Genomic DNA, 27,877 nt, shown 5'->3' with positions numbered 1-27,877 from the left:
TTTACCTTCACCATGTATAAATCTCTTTGCTTTAAATGTGTTTTTGTAAACAACATATTGTAATATTCTGGCTTTTAATCTAGTCCTCTATTCACTTCCATTTTTGATGATACTTCATCCCATTTACATTTACAGTTAAAATTACTAACTTTGTTTCCCACTATCTTATTTTTCCTGTTATTCTTTTCTCTCTATTACCCCTTTCCCATTCACCAGGCATTTTCTTCTGATACCCATCTTGCTCAATCTACTCTTCTCTTTTTCAGCCCCCTTCCCCCTTTCTTATGTATTTACCCTTTTACTTCTGTCGTCCCTTTTATTAGTCTCTCTCTTTGCTTTCCCCTTTCCCCTCCTACTTCCCTATATGGTGAGACAAGTTTTCATATCAAACTAAATATGTATGATATTTCCTCTTTGAGCCAAATACACAGAGATTAAGTTTTAAACAATGTTCATCCCCCTTCCTTCTTTTCCTCAATTGTAACAGGTCTTTTTTTTTTTTTTTTTTTGCCTCTTTATGTGATGAATTTTACACTATCTTACCTTTCCTTTCCTCTTCTTTCAATCTTTTTCTCTAGTTTTTTTTTTTTATAACACAACATTAAAATCAACTTGCATCTATACTCTCTGAATATACCCTGAACAAAGATATAGTTTTCAAGAGTTATATTTATCACCTTTGTTAAGCCCCAATGGACTAATCAAACCCGGTAGCTCCTCTTTGAGCTACTCTTAATGCCAGTTCATCAACGGCACGGCTAGGCCACCCTTACCAGCCTTTGAGCACCAACCTGGATCCCATAGAGACAGACCACCAGGAGGTAGGGGTGAAGCGAAAGAGAACTTTATTCTTAGATAGTACATCTTTATACCCCCCTGAGGTTCTTGGGGAAGGGGAGGTCCTCTAGGGCGTAATGGGATTGACCCGAGAAGAAGGAGGGAGGCATGCTAGGCTTTGAGAGCACTAAGGAGGGAGACATGGCACCTGGGGTCAGACACCACTTCCTGGGGCTATACCCCACCTCCATGTAGGACTTGCCTGAGCCTTGGAGCCTCTCATCCCTCAGGTCCTCCCACATGCCTTGAACTGCATTCCTTGCTTCTAGAGGCTTTTTAACCCTTACAACCTTCTCATGTAGGGATATAAATCTTTAAACCTTTAAAAAAGATAGTTTTGTCTTCCCTTATCTTTTTACCTTTTTACGCTTTTCGTAAGTTATGTATTTGAAGATCAAATTTTGTCTTGAGTTTTGGTATTTTTATCCAAAATAATTGAAAATGCACAATTTTACTGAATTCCCATCATTTTTTGCCTGAAATAGAATGCTCAGTTTTTCTGGATAGTTGATTCTCAGCTGCAGTCCAAGCTCCTTTGCCCTAGAATATCATATTCCAGGCCCTTCAAGCCTTTATAGTGGGAGCTGCTAGATCCTAGATAATCCTGATTGGGGTTCCTCAATATTTGAATTGCTTCTTTTTTGGCTGCTTGAAGTATTTTCTCCTTGATCTGATAACTCTGGAATTTAGTTACAATATTCCTTGTAGTTTTCATTTGGGATCTGTTTCAGGGAGTGATTGGTGAATTCTATCAATTGTTATTTTACCATCTGGTTCTTGGACATTAGGGAAGTTTTCATTGAAAATTTCTTGAAAGATATTATCTAGGCTTTTTTTTCTTCATGGTTATCATATAGTAGTCCAATAATTTTTGATTGTCTCTCCTGGATCTATTTTCAGTTTTTTTTTTTTTCTCCAATGAGGTATTTTAATTTTTTTCTAGTTTTTAAATTTGATTTTGTTTGATTCTTGATAACTCCTTTAGTCATTCACTTCCATTTATCAAATTCCAATTTTTAGTGAATTATCTTCAACTGACTTTTTTAAACTCCTTTTACATTTAACCAATTATACTTTTAAAGGAGTTGTTCTGTTTATTGGATTTTTTTTTTCATTTCACCAATTCTATTTTTGAGAAGTTGTTCTCTCTTATTTTTATTTTACCAATTCTATTTTCAAGGAATTATTTTCTTTTTCTATTTTGTCAAATCTTTTTAAGAAGTTTTTTTTTTTTAGCTATCAAACTGTGCATACTTTTTGACCCAGCAGTGTTATTACTCGGCTTATATCCCAAAGAGATTTTTAAAAAGGGAAAGGGATCTGTTTGTACAAGAATGTTAGTGGCAGCCCTCTTTGTAGTGCCCAGAAACTGGAAACTGAGTGGATGCCCATCAATTGGAGAATGACTAAATAAATTGTGGTATATGAATATTATGGAATATTATTGTTTGGTAAGAAATGATCAACAGAATGATTTCAGAAAGTCCTGGAGAGACTTACATGAACTGATGCTGAGTGAAATGAGCAGGAGCAGAAGATCATTATTTACTTCAACAACAGTACTATATGATGATCAATTCTGATGGAAGTGGCCCACTTCAACAATGAGATGAACCAAATCAGGTCCAATAGAGCAGTAATGAACTGAACCAGCTACACCCAGGGAAAGAACTCTGAGAGATGACTATGAACCACTACATAGAATTCCAATCCCTCTATTTTTGTCTGCTTGCATTTTTGATTTCCTTCCCAGGCTAATTGTACACTATTTCAAAGTCCAACTCTTTTTATACAGCAAAATACTGTTTGGACATGTGTGTGTGTGTGTGTGTGTGTGTATGTATATATACATGTAAATATATACATAGTTAAATACTATATGTATATATGTAGTATTTAACTTATACTTTAATATATTTAACATGTATTGGTCAACCTGCCATCTGGGGGAAGGGGGGGAGGAGGGAAAAAAGTTGGAACCAAAGGATTTGCAACTGTCAATGCTGAAAAATTACCTATGCATATATTTGTAAATAAAAAGCTAATTAAAAAAGAGAACATTGTACACAGCAACAAGAAGATTATGTGATAATCACCTCTAATGGACATGATTGTTTTCAGCAATAAGCAGTTATTAAACACTTGCTGATAGATTAAAAGAAAAAATCAAATGGACAATGTGGGGACATCACTGGTACTTATATATATTTTAGGGTTTTATATAATTAAGAAAAATTCATCATTCCAGTGTTGTTGTTAAAGTATGAAATTGTTAGACCTTAAAAAAAAGTTTTTTTTTTTCATAAGTCAATTTCTGTATTTTCTTTTCCAAACTCTCTTGCAAACCTCTCATTTCCTTTGCCCATATTTTCTTCTAATTCTCTTTCATGGTCCCTTTTTAATTCTTTGAAGACAGTCTTTTGAGTTGGAGACCAGCTTATATCCCCCTTTGAGGCTTCAGCTGGAGGTATTTTGCCTTTAATGTACTCAGGATTTGGGTTCTGTTCTTCCCTGTCTCCATAGCTATCTATGGTCAGAGCTCTTTTTACTTTTTGCTCATTGTAAAAATTTAAGGAATGCTCCTAGGGCACAGAGGAGATTGTCCTGAGTTTCCTCTACAGGGCAACAGGGGCTTAATTGCTGTGCTGGGGCTAGGGCTGGCTGTGCAGGTTTCCTCCCTGTGTTGGGTAGACCAGGCCAAGTCCTGTCTGTTTTGTTGAGGTTCAACAACTATTTGCCTTCTGTATTTACATTTGAGGTGCCACAACAAGTATACTGATCCACTGGTCTTCTGAAGCAGAACAAAGTAGTCAATGCTGCGGTATTTTGACCAAGATTCTTATAGTAGATCCCTGGATGAGACTTCTCCATCCTGGGACTCCCTGCACTTTACCTGCACTGGGCCATGTACCCCCTTGTCCAACTGAGACAGACCTTTCCTGAAGTTCTTCCAAGTTCTGTTGTAACTTTGTAACACTCCAAATATTTGTGGGTTCTGTCACTTCAAAATTCTTAGGGAAGTCAGGAAGGGTGCCAGCAAAGTCCTTTTTACTCTCTGCCATGTTAGCTCTACTCCCAAATGCTTTTCTTCAAATTCCTTACAACAGTTTGTTATAACTTTTTTTTTAATATCCTGACATCTATCATATACCCAATTTAATGTACTTCATTGATATTTTTTGGATATTAATGTCCCTGAAGATAAGAATTGTTTTATTTCATATCTTTCCCAAATTTATAGATCAGATCCTCATAAAGAATAGACACTTAACTAATATATCTACGTTGAAGTTGAATAGAGCTAAACTGAAATAAAATCAAATGGCTGTGTATTGAGTCTTTTGTTAGTCATCTGGCTTCAGGAATTTTTATTCTACTTTAACAAATTCCATAAAAGGAATAAATATGATTTTAAAATTTGTTGTGACATTTAAATGAGAAGAATAAGTGCTGCAGTAGATGATAGTCAGGACATGAAGTATCTCAAAAAGCTTGAATTCAGGATCAAGATAAATTTGAACAAATTCAGTGAGAATATCGGTCAACATCTAACTTAGGTTCCAAAGCAATCAATAGCACAAATAAAGGATGTGGAAGGTTTGGCTAAAAAAATAAAGAAATAACATAAATAATAAAGATTCAATTTGATTAAAACAGAAGTAAAAGAAACAAAAAAGTACTATCCTATAATTTTATATTTTATATTATTGTTTTTCCCAATTTTAACAAGTATTTATTAAACTTCAGTAGCATTATACATATTGGTAATAGAGAGAGCAAATTGAAACAATCCCTCATATAACAGTTTATATTCTACTGGGATTGAGATAAAACATATACAAAGATAAAACAGGAAAAGTTATAGTTAGCAGGGCAAGTAAGTACAATTATTTTTGTGAACATAGTACATAGGAATTGGGGTGATAATGCTAAAAATCCTCGATGTGTTTTCCTTGATTTCTCTCAATTACAAGCAGATTGTGAAAGAATATTCATTGTCAATATTTTCTTAGAAAGTCTAAGAAGAGTATGAGAGGTCCTGAAAATGAAATAGTAGAGAAAGTATAAATTAGATATCTATTTTTCACATGATAAAATGTGATATCACTTCACATTCATAGTCAAAAAAAGATGCCAAACTTTAAGTTGCACACATTGACTAGGCAGTATAAGCTATGGACTTGGGAACAAAGATTAAGGTGGGACATAGAATGAATCAATCAGGAATTATGTTTCAGTACAGTTCTAAGCATGAATAAATTTTAAGATTGATTTTTTTTAATTTTTACATATACCAAAACTATGTATTCATAGTATTATTTGGCACCTGCACTTTCCAGTAACGTCTCCTTGAAACAAAGGTTTGAGTATCAAGGACTTGTGCAAAATCTATTAATCTTCCATTATTGGCTGATGCTTCTTCTTGGACACCTGTATATCTCATATTTTTCATATCCTTGGATATATTATCTGAGTCAGCTGTGTTGCAATCCAGAGTGATATTCACCTTAAAATTGAAAATTTATTTTATAAAACCTGTAATGTAATGGACAGTCATGTATGTCTGGAAGGTTTCTATTTTCTTTTGCAGCACAGATTCATTCCTGCTTAATATTTTTTCCATATCCAGGAGCAAATCCAGATCTGGTTTCTTACACTCCTCCTCTAACTCTGTGATTCCCTTTCTTAATTCTTGACTCTGGAGGAACAATTCATTAACTCTCTTGCTCAGGCCTTCTAAAGTGGTTGCCATTTCTGCTTCAAATTTTGATAGATATGCATCTTTCTCCTCACTTACAAATTGTTTAATTTTCTGGAATTGAGACAAAATGTTCCTTTTTTGAATTTCTCTTTCCTCCACTAGGAATGCAAATTTAGCCTTCTCATTAGCCACTTGTTGTACAATGTTTTTGGTTCCCCTCCACAAAGCAGACAAAGTTTCATGGAGCTTCTTCCTGAAGTTCTCAGGAGCCTCATCTATGCAAAAGAGTTTGTGAGCCTCATGTTCCTGGGATTGAAAACAGGACATACAGATTGGATTCTGGTCATCTTCACAGAATAGCTTCTCCAATTTCTGATGTTCCTCACACTTGCCATGTCTATCAGGGTACTGCAAAAAATAGGGTCTTAGTTTTTTGGCAGGGCTGCCAGTTTACCAAGTTGCACATTGACCTGAATATCCTGCAGCTGGGAGATAATCCTGCACTCTGGACAGGAGACAGGGGTCAAGCCTTGCTGCCAGCTGCTACTGAAGCAGCTATGGCAAAAACTGTGGCCACACTCAACGGTCACTGGGTTTGTGAAGTATTCCCTGCATATGGAGCAGATGAGATTTTTCTGGAGGTCTTAAATCAATTCTGAGATAGAGGTCATGTTTTGTTGTTCCTTCTGAGATGTTTTCTTCAGTCTCACAGAGTTCTCTTTTTTATCTGCTCAAAACCCATATAGAGGATCTCCTCTCCTCCTTTTTGTTAACTTCTGGAAGTTACAGGTGAGAGGTGAGTGATGAATGGACAACAAAGGTAAATGAATATTCCTGAAAAGGGTTTAACAAGCCCTCACTCCAGAAGTGCTAGTCCTCCCTGAATACACCATTGCAAAAAAAAAAAAAAAAAAAAAAGTACATTTTGGAAAGAAGGTTAAGCAGTGCCTAAAAATATGAGTAGAAGATATTTAACTTTCATAATTTTACTGAATAAATGGGATAAACTTCAATTAACCCTACATAACACACTAAATTCTCCAAATATACTGGTTAACTGAAGTGTTACTTGATTAAAAATATATGGGCACATAAACTTATTTTGAAAGCATTATGGTGACAAAAGGAAAAATCCTACCTTCTTAGCTCAAAAATCCTTCATTGTAGATTTCCCCCCACTTTAATAAATGCTTTAAATAAGGGCCTTTCGTTTCTTGTTTCCCCTCCAGACCTCCAAAGGAGCAATCATAAATGCATTAATAAAAATTATCTTTGAATAAATTAATTATATTTGCATTATTAAATCAACTACAGAGTATCTGTAATTTAGGTGTTGCTCCTGAATTTCAGACCTTGAACTTCAATCTTAAACTTAGCAGAAAATTCTATGAATACTCATGCATCTAAGAGTATCCTAATGAATTTACCAGGGCAGGATGATGAGTAGAATTTATTTCTGATTAATGCTTTTAAACTAACTTATAACTGACACCCATCTAATTGATTCCAAATCCTGAATTCTCTAAATGTTTCTGAGGGCAATGATAACTTAGCAATGTTAACAAAAACTGTGTCTGGTCACACATATCCCCATCTGAACATCTGCCATAAAATAAATGAATAATTTACTATAGTAAAGATGTAATTTTTTCAAGTCTATGATTTTATGAATATTTGTAGTGAAATGATAATTTCATGTTGACTGCTGTAGTTATTTGAAATGCAAAATCCAAGGGATATGCAAAAAATAGAATATTCTTTTCCCATTGAGACTGAAAATTAATATATACACATGTAATGATCTTAAGTGTGAGAAAAGACATCTATGCTATTTATCTTATACTCCTATTTCTCACTGCTTCATTTGACACTATTTAGGTCCAATAAATAAAAATAAGATGCCCAAGGTAAAAAAAAAATATTATAAGTAGTAGAAATATAATCTAAAGCTGACATTCCTCTGATATCAAATCCAACTTGACTTTTTCACTAGACCGTACTGTATCTTTCTCCCTTGAAAATATTGCATCCAGATTCCTAAATCTATATCACTAACCTCCAGTGCTACATTTTTATTCATATATTTGGTAGCTATTTTCATTTAAATGCTGTCAACATTTCAAATTAAAAATATATGTGATTTCACTCGGCCTCTTCCTCTGATAGGACTTCTATAAGCAGAAGCTTTTAACTGGTTAGCTGGGAAACAATTAGTGGTTGATGACATGAGGTGAGTTCCAAGATCAATTTAGATTCTAAGGCAAGTTGTAAGCAAGAAGCATCTTAATTAATATGATACAGATCTGTGATAGAAATGAATAACAATTTCACACATATCACTATATAATGGTTAATTTGATATTCCTGGTGTTAATTCTAGTCATTGTATTTTTTTTTCATCCCAAAAGATATTTGTGAGCTGCCACTAACATCATTCTCACAGTTTTGAGGTTTTTACTTTTTTTCTTCCGTAACTGCATTTAGCTACTCTCCATTGGTTTTTTGTACAATTTTGATATTAATTAATGGCAAAAAGTCCCTCAGAAAAGTTGGAGTAACTTTGTCAGTAAGGTGTGAGATATGATAGGATACTGGGGATTACTGGAGAAAGTTACTACCTTTGCTAAATTATTCATAACAGGGAGAGTTAAGTATCCTCCCATAATTATTATATCTGTTGTCTCCTTTTTTTTTTTTTCCTGTAGAGGACTACAGATATTAAGGAACTCTGAGAAAAGTATACTTGAAGCAAAGATACTTACAGCAGGGTGTTAACTCATTGTGATTGATGAGATAATGGTTCTCTCGTTCACATATATATTTAGCACTTAGTATGATGATGTAATCGTTCTCGTTCACATATTTAGTATAGTGTAAAGATGTAATTGTAATAGGGTATTTAAACTGGAGACAAAGTCAGACTCAGGGGCATACTAGTTGAGACTGGCAGACTGTCAGGCTGCTGAAGGAGACTGGATCAGACTATGACAGAAACACTGTGTAAGAGACAATAAAGATTTTAGACTCTATTCTTGTCCATTCTCCTGGTGCCTATCCTTCTGAGACCAAGGTCCTTAAGAAAGACCCTTCGGAAAGCTATCCTGGACATTACACCTTCCCTTTGATTCTTTCTTGCTTTGCTTAAATATTGATTATGGGGAGTGGAATAATATAGTCTCTCAAAGAGTTTTGTTGGTTTTTTTTTCTTTTTTGTTTGAGGCAATGATGATAGTGATGCTTTCTGAGCTTCAACTACTACCAGTTCATTCATTGAATTCCTGATTTGTTGACTATGTAGAGTATTATAATAATTTATGCCCTTTGTGGTATATATAATAATAATTCAAATGAGATTAGTGGATTCCTGGAATCCCTGAAATATTTTTTAAAAGTCTGTGAGGTTAAAATAATTTTCATAAAATAAGACAGTGAGCTTATTAAAATATCCATACCTTTTCCAATAACATATTTGTGTGAATCTGGAATTTTCCATATATTTCATGCAAAATAACAGAATGCAACAGACTAAATGCAAAAGCAGATGTAAGAATATAGCTATTCTCCTTTAAAGAGATTTGAAAAATACATAAAAAGGTACCATTTCTCGCTATATTTAGTGAAATGTGTATTCATGTTAACACATAGTATTGTTTTAATTAAATTAATAAATAATGTATTGCTTTACTTTTTAATATTATAAAGTTGGTTGTCATAGTTCATATAGACAGAAATTCTTCGGGTTCCTTCAATAAATTTTATAAAGTGCTAAACTTTCTGCAAATAAAAATGTTGAGAAACATTACTCTAAATTTACTTTCCTTTCATTCTTATTTTTATATACTTATTTACACACATTCATATATAAGCTCTGTAAGGTTAGAGATTCTTTTGTGTATTTTTAGGGTTTTATATTCTAAGTGTTTAAAATAGTACATGGCATATAGTTAAGTGCTAATAAATGTTAATTTATTGATTGGCTTATTGAAAACACTGTCATATTTGTTGTTCTGTCATTTTAGACACTTCTGCTTCCAACTTATCATCTGAGGCTAATAGTATAAAAGTGGTCTTCATACTTGGTATGTTTCAGTCAAGATAGAATATCCATTATTCTTTAATCTGGCATTATCCTCGGCTGCATCTGTTATCTTTACTGTTTTCTATAGTTAGAACACCTTTCTCCTCTGTTTCTTCATATCTGACTTTTCCTTAGCTCTATTGTTATTGCTTTTACTAAGGATTCTAAATCTTATACTTTGTTACCTCTTAAAGTTAACTTAAAGAATACCTTAAGTTAAGATATTAAAATATCTTAAGCTCAATTTCTTGTTAAATATTTCAAAACAATCTGTGTGAACCTTGGCTTCCACTCGCAGTTTTTAAAATAAGAGCTAAGATTTCATTGGTGTAAAGAGAAGTTCTCACACACCCTACTGATATAAATGATATTAGTGGACTGAGACACTAAGTGGATACTTAGCTCAGGTTCAAACAGACAGTAAATGCTGAAGTTAAAATTTAAACAAGTATTTTTTTTTTTTTTTATGACTGAGAAGCCTGATACCTATCCACTCTATAACACTACTTTTCTAGTATTAATTATTATTATCTGTTTTCATATTATCACCCGGATTCAATTAAAATATCTTGAAGATAGGGTTTTCTTTTAATCTTTTCCAATATAAATCACAATGCCTCTGACATTTTAATTGCTTAGAAATTAAAGAACTTTAGGAACAAAAAAAATTATATAAATGTGAAATGTTTTATTTTTTCAGTCTTATATCTCTCCTCATTGTGAATCCCAAATGAGCCTAGATTCTTGAAATTTCTGCCAGCAAAGCAGAGCAAAATTTTTAAAAAGTCCTGTGAAATTGAAAAGGACTATGTGTTTGCCTCTATAGGGCTAGTAACTTAGTTAACATCAGCCATCATTTTTTTTTTCAGTTATAATTACAATCTACTGAGGCTGTGAAAAAGTTGCCTTCTGCACCCAAGGAAAAGATCCACATAGACAAAATCATGCATTCTTCAAATATCAAAACATAAGTTATCATATATTAGTTCATTCATGTAAGATGACAGTAATTTATATCCATTCTATTATTTATTTGCATCATGCTGGCTTCTTTTATGTTCTATAGTTTGTATTACATTAATAATGGCAAAATTTGAGATTTAAAAAAAAAATATTCAGGTGCTTGATGGTATAAAAGTATGGAGTATGTGTAAATCTTGCCATTCAATCTATTTTTCTTTGTCTCAGTTACAAAATAAACATCTTGAATAGAATAATCATGCATATCTACAATAGTCATATAATTTTCCCCTGAATCTCTGATTTGATCAAAACAGGGATGTAATGAAATTTTCTCTACCAATGTCAATTACTAACTGATTTGCCTGTCATTAATTCCTGAACTCTTAGAGAATTTCCTGGGAAGGACTGAGAAATTGAATAATATACCCACATGTGTGAGTAGAATATAAGAATGTGAGAAATGCCAAACTTAAGCTTAAATATCCTGGTTCTCCAGCTAGCAGTCTGTCCATTACTCCAAGTTGTCATCTACTTTATGTTATATACCCCACAATGCTTAGAACAGTGTGATGTTCAGTACTCATTTATTAAAATATAGGAACACTCCTGGAAGGAATAAAGGAGAGGCATAAGATTCAATAAAAGCAAGGAAAGTTTTCTCCTTTCTTTCACCCATGCTGCTTTTCTCAAACAACACTATATTTCATTCTCCTCCTCTTTATATCTCAGTCTGTTTGCTGGGATCACTTCCTTATCCTCAGATTTCACTAATTCTTCTTGTGTCATAGAGGTCCTTATTTCTGATTCTTTCACTCAAAAAGTTTCTAGGAAAATTTAAATAGTATGAATCTTTTTTGTTCACTTGTAAAAATTCCAATAATACCTGGTAGAATATGAATTCAACATACCAAACATCACGCTGGAATATAATATTCAGAACATTTGTTTTATTAAGTAGTCTGAAAACTATATGACCCATCTCTTCTTATACTTAAGACAAACTTAGTTTAAACTCATTAAAAAAAGAAAAGACAAAATAAAAGTGATGTGAAGTTTCATAAGCATTTGTAAAATGTTTTGAATCAAATTAGACAATGGTAAATTTGGGGAAGCATTTTTGGTATGCCTTTCTAAAGAGATTAAAGTAGAATTTTGCTGCATAGATGTAGAAATATTTTACATGGCATGAAGTGTCATGTGGCCAACAATTATTAAAAAGAGCTTTAAGCAATATTTTATACAGAAATAACTAGTTTATTTTTTATTTTATTTTTTTTATTTAATAGCCTTTTATTTACAGGTTATATGCATGGGTAACTTTACAGCATTAACAATAGCCAAACCTCTTGTTCCAATTTTTCACCTCTTACCCCCCACTCCTTCCCCAGATGGCAGGATGACCAGTAGATGTTAAATATATTAAAATATAAATTAGATACACAATAAGTGTACATGACCAAACTGTTATTTTGCTGTACAAAAAGAATCAGACTCTGAAATATTGTACAATTAGCTTGTGAAGGAAATAAAAAATGCATGTGTGCATAAATATAGGGATTGGGAATTCAATGTAATGGTTTTTAGTCATCTCCCAGAGTTCTTTTTCTGGGCATAGCTGGTTCAGTTCATTACTGCTCCATTGGAAATGATTTGGTTGATCTCGTTGCTGAGGATGTCCAGGTCCATCAGAACTGGTCATCATATAGTATTGTTGTTGAAGTATATAATGATCTCCTGGTCCTGTTCATTTCACTCAGCATCAGTTCGTGTAAGTCTCTCCAGGCCTTTCTGAAATCATCCTGTTGGTCAAGAAATAGCTAGTTTAAATCCCTGTAGAGATCTGGGAATTAACCATTCATTGTGAGGAGTTATGTATATAACTGAGATAATTAGCTCAAGTGAGATTGAAAGAATTAAGGCATATTTTTTTTTTTAGTTTGGGGTGGAAATGTGTCATTGAACATATTAATACTATATATTCTTCCCTGACCCTCAAGACTCTTTTTCAAGAGATCAATAGTGTACTTTTCTTCTAATTGAGATTTGAGTTTGCACTACTAAATTAGCCTGTTGTGTATCATTTTAAATGCTCCAGTGAGCACATATTTTCCATTTTTAAATGATTTCAGCTAGTACATTGCAATGAGTGCACCTTAATGCTGCTGCAGCTGAATAGTAAAAGCATGGGTTTGACTTAGGTGTACATTACGAAAAAATTTAGGCAAGAAAATAAACATTTTTCCCAAGCTGCTTCAACTCATTTTTCCAAACTATAATCTTCTGAAACATTTAATTTGTACAATTTTGACTTTATATTGATAAATTCTAAGATAATTAAAGAGCAATGCAGAAATTAAAATTGTTTCTGATAAAAGCATAATGTACAAGGCATGGACTTAGGATCAGAAATAACTCAGGATATGTTGAATACCTAACACACACTGAATGTGTCACTCTCGACAATGGATATAATCATTCCTTTTGCACTCAAGTGCTAAACCCTTCCCCTAGTGATTACTCTTCATTTCCTTTTTATGTGTACCTTCTTATATGTCTGCTGCTTGCCCCATCAAAATGTTATGTCCTTAAGAGCATGGATTAATCTTGTCCTTCTTCATATCCCCCATACCATAGAATAAGATTAGGCACATAGGCATACTTAATAAATTTTGACTGCCAGCCCCTTCTTGCCCTTGGTGTGGAATTTTCAAAAATTTTGTCAAAGGCTTTTGTTGGAAAATTAACAGGAAGTCTCCTACACCTAAGAAAGCGTGAATGCAGTTTCACTAACAAGAAATACTTTATGGCACATATGGATTGTTTTAGAATTCAATATCCTCAGTTATTTAAATTCTGAAATTGGTTCTTCATTCATGTATTGATGATGATGTTGAGGGAAAAAATAAACATAATAACAATTCATACTCATGAATGATTTAAGCTTTCTAAAGCATTTATCTTTCAAAATGTTTATTAATTTAAAAGTATAAGAATTATTATTGCCATTTGCAGATGTGAAAGTTCAGTTTCTAAGAGGCTTGACTGAACAAGTAAATGTTTGAAGTATAATCCCAACTGGATTTTAAATCTAAATTGTTTGTTCTGCTAAAAAATATTGTATGTAAGCAAACGATAATTTGTATAATTAGTAATTAAAAGACTGAATCATGTGATATATATGTGTGTGTGTGTGTGTGTGTGTGTGTGTGTGTGGTGGGTAATTGTGTGTGTGATGTCAGTAGTAATTTTAGTGGTAACTAAGCACTACTGCTTTAATACCAAACTTAATTTGGCTTGGTAAGATGTTTAAGTGGCTTGGATGATAAAACATATAACATATAACATTCAAAAATAACTAAAACATAAATGCTTGCTACATTGTTAACTTATTCATTTAACAGAGTATTTATTGTCTACTATATTCATTACAATATGCCCAAGACCTAGTAAGCTAGAAAAGATATGTATGACAGATCCAATTCTGTATGATCTCTAGGAATAAGGAGACAGAAACACATATACACACACACTATAATTAATAAAATAAAATCTCAAAATATTTCAATGGAATAAACTTACACAAATAAATCAATGATGTCAATGATGAGGATATTTAATTCATTGATAAAGTTCTCATCCCACAGTTGCCTCCTGCCCATCCTATACAACTTTGCCATTTCATAAAATAAGTTCACCAAAAAGAAATCATTCTATCATCTGAAAGCCTCCTTTACTATCTCTAGTTATCTCACAGGTACCACTAGTATATATAGACTCTCCATGAGTTATTATATCTTGCTCTCATCTTTCAATAAACTCATCTTGTTTTGTCGATCACATATCTCTGACATACTCTGATCTTTTTTATTTCCCTTCTTAAAATGTTTTGACCTGCTTATATATTCCATTGGCTTTCAATTGCTCTCAAAATAATTTGTTAATCCCTCTAGGATTATAATTTTATGACTGACAACCATATGATGACATCAGGACTGAAGTGGTATTAAATAAGATGGTTATTTGCTTCAAGTGGAAATTGAAGTCTTCAACTTTTTCTACCTAATTAACATCTGGTGATGATATTCTGGGGTTCTAGGCCTATATCCACTGAGTTTAGGTTGCAAGGCAGAACTAGGAAGGTGAGCCTCCATTCCTCAAAAATTGTGTGATACACTTAACACCGTATACCAAGATAAGATCAAAATGGGTCCATGATTTAGACATAAAGAATGAGATTATAAACAAATTGGAGGAACATAGGATAGTTTATCTCTCAGACTTGTGGAAGAGGAAGAAATTTGTGACTAAAGACGAACTAGAGACCATTATTGATCACAAAATAGAAAATTTTGATTGCATCAAATTAAAAAGCTTCTGTACAAACTAATGAAAATAAGATTAGAAGGGAAGCAACAAACTGGGAAAACATCTTCACAGTTAAAGGTTCTGATAAAGGCCTCATTTCCAAAATATATAGAGAGCTGACTCTAATTTATAAGAAACCAAGCCACTCTCCAATTGATAAATGGTCAAAGGATATGAACAGACAATTTTCAGATGATGAAATTGAAATTATTACCACTCATATGAAAGAGTGTTCCAAATCATTATTAATCAGAGAAATGCAAATTAAGACAACTCTGAGATACCACTACACACCTGTCAGATTGGCTAAGATGACAGGAAAAAATAATGATGAGTGTTGGAGGGGATGTGGGAAAACTGGGACACTGATACATTGTTGGTGGAGCTGTGAACGAATCCAACCATTCTGGAGAGCAATCTGGAATTATGCCCAAAAAGTTATCAAACTGTGCATACCCTTTGATCCAGCAGTGTTTCTACTGGGCTTATACCCCAAGGAGATACTAAAGAAGGGAAAGGGACCAGTATGTGCCAAAATGTTTGTGGCAGCCCTGTTTGTAGTGGCTAGAAACTGGAAAATGAATGGATGCCCATCAATTGGAGAATGGTTGGGTAAATTGTGGTATGTGAATGCTATGGAATATTATTGTTCTGTAAGAAATGACCAGCAAGATGAATACAGAGAAGCTTGGAGAGACTTACATGAACTGATGCTAAATGAAATGAGCAGAACCAAGAGATCATTATATACATCAACAACGATACTGTACGAAGATATAATCTGATGGAAGTGGATTTCTTTGACAAAGAGACCTAATTCAGTTTCAATTGATCAATGATGGACAGAAGCGGCTACACCCAAAGAAAAAAACACTGGGAAATGAATGTAAACTGTTTGCATTTTTGTTTTTCTTCCCGGGTTATTTCTACCTTCTGAATCCAATTCTCCCTGTGCAACAAGAAAACTGTTTGGATCTGCACACATACATTGTATCTAGGATATACTAGGACATATTCAACATATATAGGACTGCGTGCCATCTAGGGGAGGGGGTGGAGGGTGGGAAGGAAAAATCGGAACAGAAGTGAGTGCAAGGGATAATGTTTTAAAAAAATTACCCTGGCATGGATTCTGTCAATAAAAAGTTACTATAATAAAATTTTTTTTTAAAAATTGTGTGATAAACATTTTGCTGTTACAGAGCATTTCTCGCTACTAAAATTAAGATTTTTTTTTTATTTTAGCTTTTTATTTACAAGATATATGCATGGGTAATTTTCCAGCATTGACAACTGCAAGATCTTTTTTTCCAACTGTTCCCCTCCTTTCTCCCACCACTTCCCCCAGATGGCAAGTTGACCAATACATGTTAAATATGTTAAAGTATAAGTTAAATACAATATATGTATACATGCCCATATAGTTATTTCACTGTACAAGAAGAATCGAACTTTGAAATAGTGTATAATTAGCCTGTGAAGGAAATCAAAAATGCAGGTGGACAAAAATAGAGAGATTGGGAATTCTATGTAGTGGTTCGTAGTCATTTTCCACAATTCTTTCACTAGGTGTAGCTGGTTCAATGCATCACTGCTCTATTGGAATTGATTTAGTTCATCTCATTATTAAAGAAGCCCACATCCATCAGAATTGATCATCAAATTGTATTGTTGTTGAAGTATATAATGATCTTCTGGTCCTGCTCATTTCACTCAGCATCAGTTTACGTTAGTCTCTCCAGGCCTTTCTGAAATCATCCTGCTGGTCATTTCTTATGGAACAATAATATTCCATAATATTCATATACCACAATTTATTCAGCCATCCTCTAATGGCTGAATTAGAGCCATTAATTGATGGCATCCACTCAGTTTCCAGTTTCTAGCCCACTACAAAGAGGACTGCCACAAACATTTTTGCACATGTGGGTCCCTTTCCCTTCTTTAAAATCTCTTTGGGATATAAGCCCAGTAGTAACACTGCTGGATCAAAGGGATGCACAATTTGATAACTTTTTGAGCATAGTTCCAAATCATTCTCCAGAATGACTAGATATATCTACAATTCCACCTATAATGTATCAGTATCCCAGTTTTCCCACACCCCTCTAACATTCCACATTATCTTTCCCTGTCATTCTAGCCAATCTGATAGGTGTGTAGTGATATCTCAGAGTTGTCTTAATTTGCATAAAATTAAGATTTTATAGCTATTACACAGTAATAATAGTGAGATCTTATATTTTGACTGCTTTTGATCAATTTTAAAATGATAATATGTGACATCACTTGCAAGAGTCAACTTTTTCCATATTAATAGTTGTATAAATGGTGCCCTCCATACACAGATAAATGCTTCTCATAAAATGAGGCCTTTCCAGTATTGTAAAAACTCAAAATTTACTCCACTAGAAGATTTCAAGAATTAAGTTATCTTTTTGCCACAATGAGACTTCACAATAGACATCTAAGTAGCATAATAGGTAGAGTCTTAGACTTGACATAACGAAGATGTTAATTCAAACTTTAGCTCAGATCTTTATTATTTTATCCTTTCCAAATCACTTAAACTTCCTATTATTCAGATTCCATATTTATAAAATGTAGGGTTTGCATTTGATGGCTTCTTGATCTTATGTCTTTTTAGAAAATATAACATTAATGGTCAAAATTAGTTATTTCACAAGTTAAGACACTTATGAAGTATCAGTCCATACCTCTCTGATTGGCTGAGATGACAGGAAAAGATAATGATGAATATTGCAGGGGATATGGGAAAACTGGGATACTAATACATTGTTGGTAGAGGAGGGACTTTGATCCAAAAATTTCAGAGAGCAATTTAGAACTGTGCCCAAAGGGCTATCAAACTGTACATACCCCTCAATCCAGAAGTGTCTCTCTGGTCTGTATCCAAAGAGATCAAAAAAGGGAGAAAAGAACCCACATGTGCAAAGATATTTATAGTAGCCTTTTTTGTAGTGGCAAGGACTTGGAAATTGCATGCCTGACCATCAGTTGGGGAATGACTGCCTGGTATATGAATTTTCTATAAGAAATGATGAACAGATTGATATCAGAAAAACCTAGAAAGACTTACATGAAATAATGCTAAGTGAAGTGAACAGAACCAAAAATCATTGTACTCAGCACCAACAATACTACATGATGAACAACTGTGATGGACTTGGCTCTTTTCAACAATGTGGCGATTCAAGATTTGTCATAAAAAGTGTCATTCACATCCAGAAACAAAACTATAGAGACAGAATGTGGATCACAGCATAGTATTTTCATCTTTTTTTCTTGTTGCTTGTTTGCTGGGTTGTGTTTCTTTTCCTTTCTCGTGTTATTTTTCTTTTGATTTGATTTTTTTTGCACCATGAAAAGTGTGGAAATATGTTTTTAAAAATTGCATATATTTAATCTATATCAGATTGCTTGCTATCTTGGGGAGGAGAGAGAGGGAAGGAGAAGGAGAAAAATTTAGAAGACAAGGCTTTGCAAATGTGAATGTTGAAAACTATCTTTGCATTTGAAAAAAAAAACTACTATTAAAATTAATTATTTCACTAATAAATACTAATTAATTAAATAACTTAAGTTTAGAGCATTGTGTTAGAAATAAGACAGTATTTACTAGATGCAACATGATCTCTCTCATTATACTGTATAGAGAGCTTATATTGTACTGGTGATGTGTGGCATATACACAAAGATCTTAATACAAAATACCTAAGTGCATAAAGATATTGACAAAACAACTATTAAAAGAAAATTAATTGAATGAGAATATTTGGAAAAGTTTTACTTAAGAAGCAATATTTGACCTAGACTGTTAAGGAAAGTTTTCCAAGAATAGGAAAGAGAGTGAACAAAGCACATAAGAAGAAAACCTTTTGGGCATGTATAAGAAATTAATGTAAATTAGTCAGGCTCCATTATAGAGAATATGGAGAGTAATATGAAATAAAGTTGAAGTGGTCAAATGGTGTTTGGTTATAAGTGGCCTTGAATGTCAGTTCAATAATTCAATTTAACAAAAATATATAAAGTGTCATAATATACAAGGTACTATGTTTGAAATAGTGACACAGATTAAAATGAATCTGTACTAGTGCTTACAGAATTTTCATTGTAATGAAGAGAAGACTATAATAAAATAAGTATACATGTAAATAAACAAAATATAATGTGGAAGAGGAGTATAAAATGTTACATTTATTTGATGAATAGTATAAAGTCAGATTATATGTAGAAAATAGGCAAATTCTATTCTATAAAGGTTCAGAAAAAAAAAGATCAATTTGGGATGAAATGGTCAAACGTAGGACTAGAACAGAATTTGTAAACTGATATTGTGTGGAAATGTAGTGAAGATGCTTAATAAAAGGTCTTGCTGACATAGAATAGAACATGACTGGACGTTGGATAGATAGGTTGGAAAGAAATGTTAAAATTCTGAATGCCAAGTTGTGGTATTTGGACTTTATCTTTGTTGATACCATATATTTCCCTATTAGAAGTTCATAGACTGATTCCTCACATTTGAAAACAAGTTTCAAAAGTGTCTAATTTTAATGATACTGCATACCATAAGTAATTGGTCATATGTGATTTCAATTGAATTTTCTATTTTCTCTCCTCCTTTTCATCATTCTGATTTATGCAATCACAAAAGTTCCAGAAACCAAAAAAAAATGACTCTATTAATCAACTTGTCCAACTTGTACATGAATAGGAATTTACTTTCTATTGATCTTTTTGAATGGTCATCCAGCTTTCATTTGACGATCCTTAGTGAAAAGAAACCTATCACATACTAAAATAAAGCATTTTATTTTTAAGATTTCTAATTACTATGAAGAAATTTCTTTGTTTTGCTTATTTTTTTTTTCCTTGTATTCCATCTAGATGTGTCTCTCTCATCCAATATTCAAATTTTGGTCCTCTGGAATCAAACAGAACATGTTTGCTTTCTTACTTATATACCACGGCCCTTCAAGTACTTGAAGATAGATACAAAAAACTAATTCTAATTTCTGAGTTAATAACTTTTTATTCTCAGTTTCCCCATCTTCATGGTTGAGTTATGTATGAACTTCAATTTATCAGTGTCCCTTCTAAAATGGCATATGCAGAAGCAAACATTATACTCTGCAAGTAGTTTGACTAGGACAAATAACTGGAATTCCATTACCTTCCTAATTTTGAGAACTCCTTTCAATGCAGATAAAATTATATCAGTTTTCTTTTTTTTTTGCCACATAATATAATTCTTTTACATAGAGCTTACAATTAAACTAAAAGTCCTGTGTTCTCACTATAGGAGCAGTTTGTCTGACTATACCATTCTTTCTGAGTATAATGATTTATTTTAACCCAAGTATAGAACTCTACAATTGACATATGTTAAATGTGTCTTATTTTATGTATCCCTTATTTTTAGGATGTTGAGGTCCTTTGGGTTTTATATCTTTCACTGAATTCAATATTCAGATTATAGAAGCATTCTGTTTATGATTTTAATTCAAATATTGATTTAAAAAAATTGAGTAGCAAAAAGCCAAAGACAGTTACTGGAAAATTTTGATAGAGATATGCCTTTAGTCTGACCTCAATTCTATAATCAAGACTTGTTATATCTAGTCATTAAACTGAATTAAATTAAATTTGAACTCAATAAACAATTCCTAATTTTTGTTTTTTTTTATAAGAATATTTCTAAACTTTGAGATCCCTATTGAAATAAGTTTCTTATTACTTTGGTGAATTCTTAAGCCTGAGAAGTCCAAAAAGAGTATAATACTTCACAGTAATTTCCTTAGTTTATGAGTGAAAACTTATCCCTTGGCTGGACAGATGGTATCAACTGAATTTCTGGACTTTTTTCCTGCCTTTCACTTAAATGGTCAATATAGGGAATGTGCAATGTAGTAGGCTCAGACAGAGTATTGTATTAAACTATCTTTATTTCTACTATTACACTTTAAAGTATTTATACAAGATTTCCAACTGCAAATGCAACAGTGAGGGATAGATAAAAAGGAGTTGTGAAATGGTAAAAACCATAATTGCTGCATTTGCTTTGTAGATATCTAATACTAAGCACACTGTCTGGCGCATAATGAGCACTTAATTGACTTTCAATTAGTTCATTCATTTTATTAGAGGACACAGGCCTCTAGACTGATATAAAATCACCAACATTTACCATAAAAGAGTAGAGCCAATGAATGATTGATGGTGTGCTTATATTAATCCTCAAGTTCTCACTTCAGTCTCCCAAAGGGTAAACAGAAAAAATCCATAATTTTTCCCCATCTCAAAATGGGCAGGAATTTCATTCCAAATCTATTACTGTAGATTATAAGAACATAGATTTAGAACTGGAAAGGACTTTGATGACCACTTAGTCAAATCCCTTCATTATACAGATGAACAAACTAAAGAATAAAGAATTGTCAAGGATTTGCCCATTGCCACACATAAATAGTGCTTCTACATGAATCAATGTTCTCTGACTCTAAATTCCTCACACTTTTTTCCCCCTTTAGAGTGTTTCTTCTTAGGTATCCACTGATGTTTCAAGAACTTGAATTGCTTTGTTTTCCTTGAAAATGGCAACAAGAGCTGACCTCAATTCCAGGTAGTTTCAATTCTTCTTTATCTACTCTATTTCTTACTATCAAGTATAACTGTGATTCTAATCCTTTATGTTGTAAGCTTTAGAAACTTCTGTCATGGTTAAGCTACATGCATTTATATCTAAGAGAAAATGTGGGATTTTGGCTAAACAGATGAACATATTTCCCCAACATCTTTACATTTAAATTCAGTCTAGGAAAATCTCCCCTTCCCAATTTTTTGTCATCTGTCCCTTTTGGACCCAAACCTTGGGATAGAATGATGGCACTATAGGTAATATATCTGGCTTTATTATTCCTTTTTTTGTAGGTAAACCCTAAAAAAAGACTATGATTTATTGAGTGTACCACCATAGGAGAATACAAGTAGTGAGTGCTGCAACCAAAGTACCCAGGAACATTAGAAGAATATCTAGATATCCAGATATCTAGAAATCTGGTATGGCAGATCTCTGAATGTAGAAGTCAGAGAAACTGTCTCAGGTACAAAAAAAGCAAGATCTTTATATGTACCCTAAATTAAGTTTTAGAGAGTGCTAAAATTTAGTTTATAGTATAGAATATTTCTAACATCAAAACATTGTTTCTGAAAGTTTCTTTTAATCTGTCTCTTCTATTTTATTTCATTCTCTGTGATTCTTTGTGTCTTTCTATTATCAACAAATACACACACACACACACACACACACACACACTGAGAGAAAGAAATCAGTTTAGTCTTATAAAAAAACATATTAGATTTTTAGTGACACTCTGGACTAGTGTCTATTAGATAGGTAAACTTACAACTCACAAATGCCTCTTTTTGCTCTATATTTGCCAAGAGTTACAGCACTTTCATTAATGATTACATAAGGTCCCTTCAGTCAATAGCAGCTAATACTAGACAAGGACTAGATCACAGATCCTGAGCATTTCCTTTCCCATAGTTAATATAATACAACTCAACAAATATTTAGTGAGAACCTTCTAATGCTAGTGTGTGTGTGTGTGTGTGTGTGTGTGTGTGTGTGTGTGTATTCTGCATCCTGAAGACAAAATGTTAAATATCAGATAGGATTTTTTTGCTATAATTTCTAAAGTATGTAATATTTCAGACCTTCACTACCAGTGGTTAATTTCATTCTCCTTCTATTTCATTTACAAGGAGAAAAGCCAATATGGTAAAGGTTACAATACCAAGTAATCTAGTTTTTAATGTTTATTTTCTATTTTGAAATCACTCAGGACATAAATACAGGGTACATAAAATATTTGTAATGAGATGAAAATGATAATTATTGAATTATAGCCTCTTCAGTTAAAGTATAATACTGTAATTTTTAGGTCATTGTACAACAGTAGAGTGCATGGATTGAATAGAGGCACATTAGCTTTCCAAGGTTAATGTATCAACTTCAGGTAGTTGCTTTGTTGAATTTTGTCATAAATTTGTGAGCTTCTATAACCCTCTGAGACTAAGTAAAATGAAAATTAATTTAATTAGAGTGTGCTTGGAATGTAAAGTGATGCATTAAGTTTTTATTAAAGAAACTGTTTCTGAGCTACCATGTTATAAGTTATGAAATTATCCTTCTAGATAAACACAATATGTGTATACATGTATAGCTGAGAGAAGTAAATGTGAAGAAGAGTTGCTGAACTGAAACGTTAATTCAAATAAAACAAGTAATGTAGATCTTTTAAAAGAAAAAAAATATATTATAGTATATTAGATAAAGAGAAAAGCTCCTGCTTTTCAATATTCATTTTTAAGCTACTGTACAAATGCTATAATTCCTTACCCATTCTAGTCATCAGAATTCAGTGTGCCTATGATTAATTTCAAAGGCACATTGGTCCAGGATTATTATTAGGTTAGTTTGTTAATGCACAATCTGTCATGAAAGCCTTGAAGTGGAAATAGAGCAGATGCATAACAAGTGCTAATTGAAAATACCTTAAGTCATAAGGATGTGACTATTTTCATTTTATTTTAAGGAGGGCAACACAAAATCAAAGCATTTCACTCTTATTAACCATGTTTAGTTTTCCACAGAGTACCCTTCTGAAATAGTGAGTTGTTGGCCTCTATCATCTGTCCATCTGAAGAGCAACAACTTATTGAATACAATTTAAAATTCTTTAGCTATCCCAGTGAAACAACTACTTTGCAGAGTGGCAGCTTCATTCTCAACAGAGAAATATTTTCTTTTTTTCAACCCTCCTTGTTAACAAGGAACAATTACATTTTCATCAACATGTTTGGTAAATATATACATCTTCTTTGACTGTGAAAATGGTTGTAGCCATAAAGAGTAATATGAAGTGGAAGTGGAAGTGGATATTACTTTAATTTGGCCTCTTAACACATTCCATATATATAATTCTGTTCACAAAGTTGAACTTGTGGTTTAAAAGTTGTACAATTTGGTCCAATATTTGTGCATTATTTTTGGATACCAAAAACTGGGTTGTGTCCTAGGAAATTTATAAAGTTTAGCTAAAATTTGATGTCTGTTGTCATAGAATGTAAATAGGAGAAAAATATATACATAATTAAAAGGTAAAATAATATGCAGTAATTTCATTGTATGATAAGTGTAAAATTGAGTGCATGAACTATAAAGAGAGAAATGAAAAGCTCTTACCAATTATAGAAATAAGGGAAGGTCTCCTAAGAAGTTTAGTATTTGAAGTGACTTCAGTTTAGTAGACAGACATTCAATAGACAAAAAGAAGGGAAGACATGTCAGGAAGTATGAACACAGAAACAGGAAAACAAAATGACTCTTCATAGTACAGAGTCCTTGAGAAATGAAAATCTACAGTGGTCATAAAGATGATGATGAAAAAGGAAAATATTAGCAAATGCATTAAGAAATTGTATCCAAAAGGATACAAGGCAATACAAGGGATAAATCATCAGGCCTGGAGTTAGGAAGATTCATCTTTCTGAGTTCAAATCCAGTCTCAGACAATAATTATTTTACCTGAGATCACTCACTTGACCTTTTTTTTTTTGTCTCAACTATAAAATGAGTTTGAGAAAGAAAAGGAAAACCAAGAAAACTCCAAATAGAGTCATTAAGAGTAGGACAAGACTGAAAAAAACTGAACAGCAAATCAAAATGAATCAGTGCTCAATTCTGTTAAATGAGGTAGATATATCAGAAAGAATTGGAATTGGAAACTATCTTTTGGATTTTGTAATTAAGAAAACATTGGGACTTTTAAGAAAATAGTATCACTAGAGTGGTGGGAATAAAAACCTAGTTAGGGAAGTTGTAGAGAATGTGGTTGTGGAGGAATTGACAGGATTAAGTATAAAAAGTTTTTTCAATAAATTTACTAGTGGAAAGAAGAAATATAAGCTAATATCTGAATGAGGCAAGAAGTTTCAAGGCAAGTCTTATTACCAATTCAGATTGTCATGATTTCTGCAATTTATATTCTTAGAGAATTGCCCAGGAAACTGAGAATTTGTTACTTGATCGGTTACACAAACAATGCTTGTCAGAACATAGGTCTTCATGACTTTGGGGCCAGCTCTTTAGTCACAAAGTCATACTTCTGTCATTCAGCTAGTCCTTTGTTGGCATAGTCACAAGGCCTTTTAAAATCCTGATAGTCCTTTTCAGGACATTCTCCACCTTAACAATGTTCTTTCTAAAATGTGGTGTTAAGTATTTAATATAAAACTCCAGATATGCTTTGACTGGGCCAAAGTAAAAAATGACATTGTGACTCTTTTATTACTGCCATGAGTAGCAAAAGCTTCTTTTTTGGCTACTATGCTATATTCTTGAATCACATTGAGCTTGATATCCATTAAAATCCCTAGATATTTTACATTCAAACTGTTGTTCCATATACCTCACCAATTCTGTATTTGAGAAGTTGATTATTTAAATACAACAGGAGAATTGTATAAAAGCCTTACTATATATAATTAAGTAGATGCAGCTCAATCTGACTTATCTAACGTTATATTTTCCTAGCAAGTTATCTTATTTTTTTCAGATGTCATAAGCACATTACATATAGTAGCAAATCTTGAACAAAATGTTGAAGAGCAAAACACTAAGAAAATATTTCTAGGGGATTCCATCAGGAATCAGAATCCAAGTTATCCCCAACTCTTCATTCTTTCTAGCTCTATCTAATCAGTTGTCAACTCTTGCTGATTATCCTTTTCTTCCCTCTTTCAGACTTATCACATTCTTTTCCTCTCACACAGTTATCACTCAATCTCAGATCTTCATCTCCTCTCTCTATCAGATTACTATAAGCTCTTATTTAATGTCCTTGCTTCTAAAATCAACTGCCTCCAATTCACTCACCACACAGATGCCAAGATAAATTTTATAATACACTGGTCTGTAGAGGGCCACAGATGGTGAGGGAACTTTGGGTGAGGTATAAGACATCAGTCTAAAGGGAACCTACTGACAATGTCTGATTTTGCTCCCCATTTCCCCTAAGGGCAATTGATCTTCCTGAGAAGTCAGGGGGCTATGACAACCTGAGTTGTAGTTAAAGCAGAGTGACACCAAGTGGCAAAGAATCAGCTACATACAATAGCAAGTTGTTTATTCGGTCTGTTATGCACAGTATATTTTTAGCATGCACAGTGTTGCTAGAGTTATATAAGGATATTAGGATATATATAAGGCTGGGAGAATTTGGAATAAAGGACTCCATGTTTGTCCATCCACATGAGTTCTGTCTCATCATTCCTCTTCTAAGACCAAGGACTTGGGTTGTTACAGAAATCCTCCAGAGAGCCAGTTCAGACACAACACTGATCTGTCTATATCAGACCTATCTCCTAGCACAGCTCTTTTACAATTCTTAATACATGTTCATGAATTTAGATATCATTCATTTGGATAGCTAGACATAAATAAAATATAGCATATTGTCCTAAATGGTTTAAAAACAAATAATTTCCTCAAAGATTTACTCAAGAATATGTGATAACAAGAAAGAGCTGAGCTAATCATATATTAAGAATAAGACATGATGAATAGTGTGTTGTTCTAAATTACATATTATATTTTAAAAAAATCATATATGAGTGGTGAAGGACTTGACATAGTGTCATAACGGTTGAGGGAGCCTGGACTCAACCACTGGCAGTGAGTTTGTGGCCCGTTTGAGGTGGCCACAGTGGAGGAGGCTGAGGAGGAGGCCCAGACCCAGCACAGGTAGTAAAGATACCCGTGGCAGTAATGGTTGACAATGCCGCCTTCAGGTTCAAAAAGCTTCTGGATCAGTGCAAGAACTAGGAGCTGGAGGCTCCCGGCAGCATCACCACCTCCCAGCTGCCGACCCCCCTACCCTGTCTACAGGCAGCTGCTTGCTCTGTACTTGCTGCACAGTGACATGAATAATATCCGATATCTCTGGAAAATAATTCTTCCTGCTATAAAATTAGCAAATTCTGAACATGAAGGATCTGGTTAGTAGGATAGTGAATCTGGTGGAGAGATTTCCCAGGAATCTATACAATCATTGGCGCACATGAGTGAGAGGAGACCATTCAGCCCATCATGGAGGCATTCAGAGATTCCACAAGAAGGATCTTTGCACTGGTTTCTCAGGCGTACGCCTCGATCATCACTGATGATTTCATAGCATTTGATTTTCCATACAAGAAGCAGTAAGAAGTATCTTAGAGCAAAGGCAAGCTGAATCTACCACAAGAATGGTGATGTCCAAAAAGCCCAGTTCCCTGGACATTTCCTTTAACAGATTTATTCCTTTATCAGAACCTGCTCTGGTTCCACTAATCCCCAATGAACAAAAATTAGCCAGATTGATCGACTATGTGGCTTTTCTTGAAAACTGATTCATCATTTTTTCTATTCAAGATCAAACGTGGGAATTCTGTGTAATGAGCAATCCAGAAAAGTGACATTTTCATTGTGTTCTGTTGGATGAAACAATCTGACATTCTTTATTAGAACATGGAGTAAAATTCATATGTCATCCACATATTTTTTGGTCCTTAAACATTGTGCTGAATTCACCACTGAATGACCTCTTAGTCCCATAAGATTTATTAATTTGTAGTACAACAGTATTATGTGGTTAGGCCTTGTTCTGTAGTGATTCCTGATAGGGAAACATACCTGCCTCTATTAGTGAAATTAAAATTCAGTGGTTGGCAAAGACAGTTATCTCCTTATTTTAGCAAACTGGCTTAGTAAATCTTAACTCTTCTCTGCTGACTTTTCTTGTGCCCACTGTTGGCAGTAAGAAATATGTCCCGAGAAAGGGGACAGAGACTCAGCCGTGTTC

At 33.4% G+C, this 27,877-nt stretch overlaps 2 pseudogenes; one reads left to right on the top strand and one right to left on the bottom strand.

The window, feature by feature from the left end:
* Positions 1-4,800: 4,800 nt before the first annotated feature.
* LOC105750017 lies at positions 4,801-6,210 on the bottom strand (annotated as a pseudogene).
* A 136-nt stretch (positions 6,211-6,346) lies between these two features.
* On the top strand, positions 6,347-27,425 carry LOC100922721 (annotated as a pseudogene).
* The last annotated feature ends 452 nt before the right edge of the window (positions 27,426-27,877 follow it).

This window comes from Sarcophilus harrisii, chromosome 3 (assembly GCF_902635505.1).
Source record: "Sarcophilus harrisii chromosome 3, mSarHar1.11, whole genome shotgun sequence".
Taxonomy (NCBI): domain Eukaryota; kingdom Metazoa; phylum Chordata; class Mammalia; order Dasyuromorphia; family Dasyuridae; genus Sarcophilus; species Sarcophilus harrisii.
The sequence above is the reverse complement of the archived record's forward strand: the minus strand, read 5'-3'. Positions and strand labels throughout refer to the sequence as shown.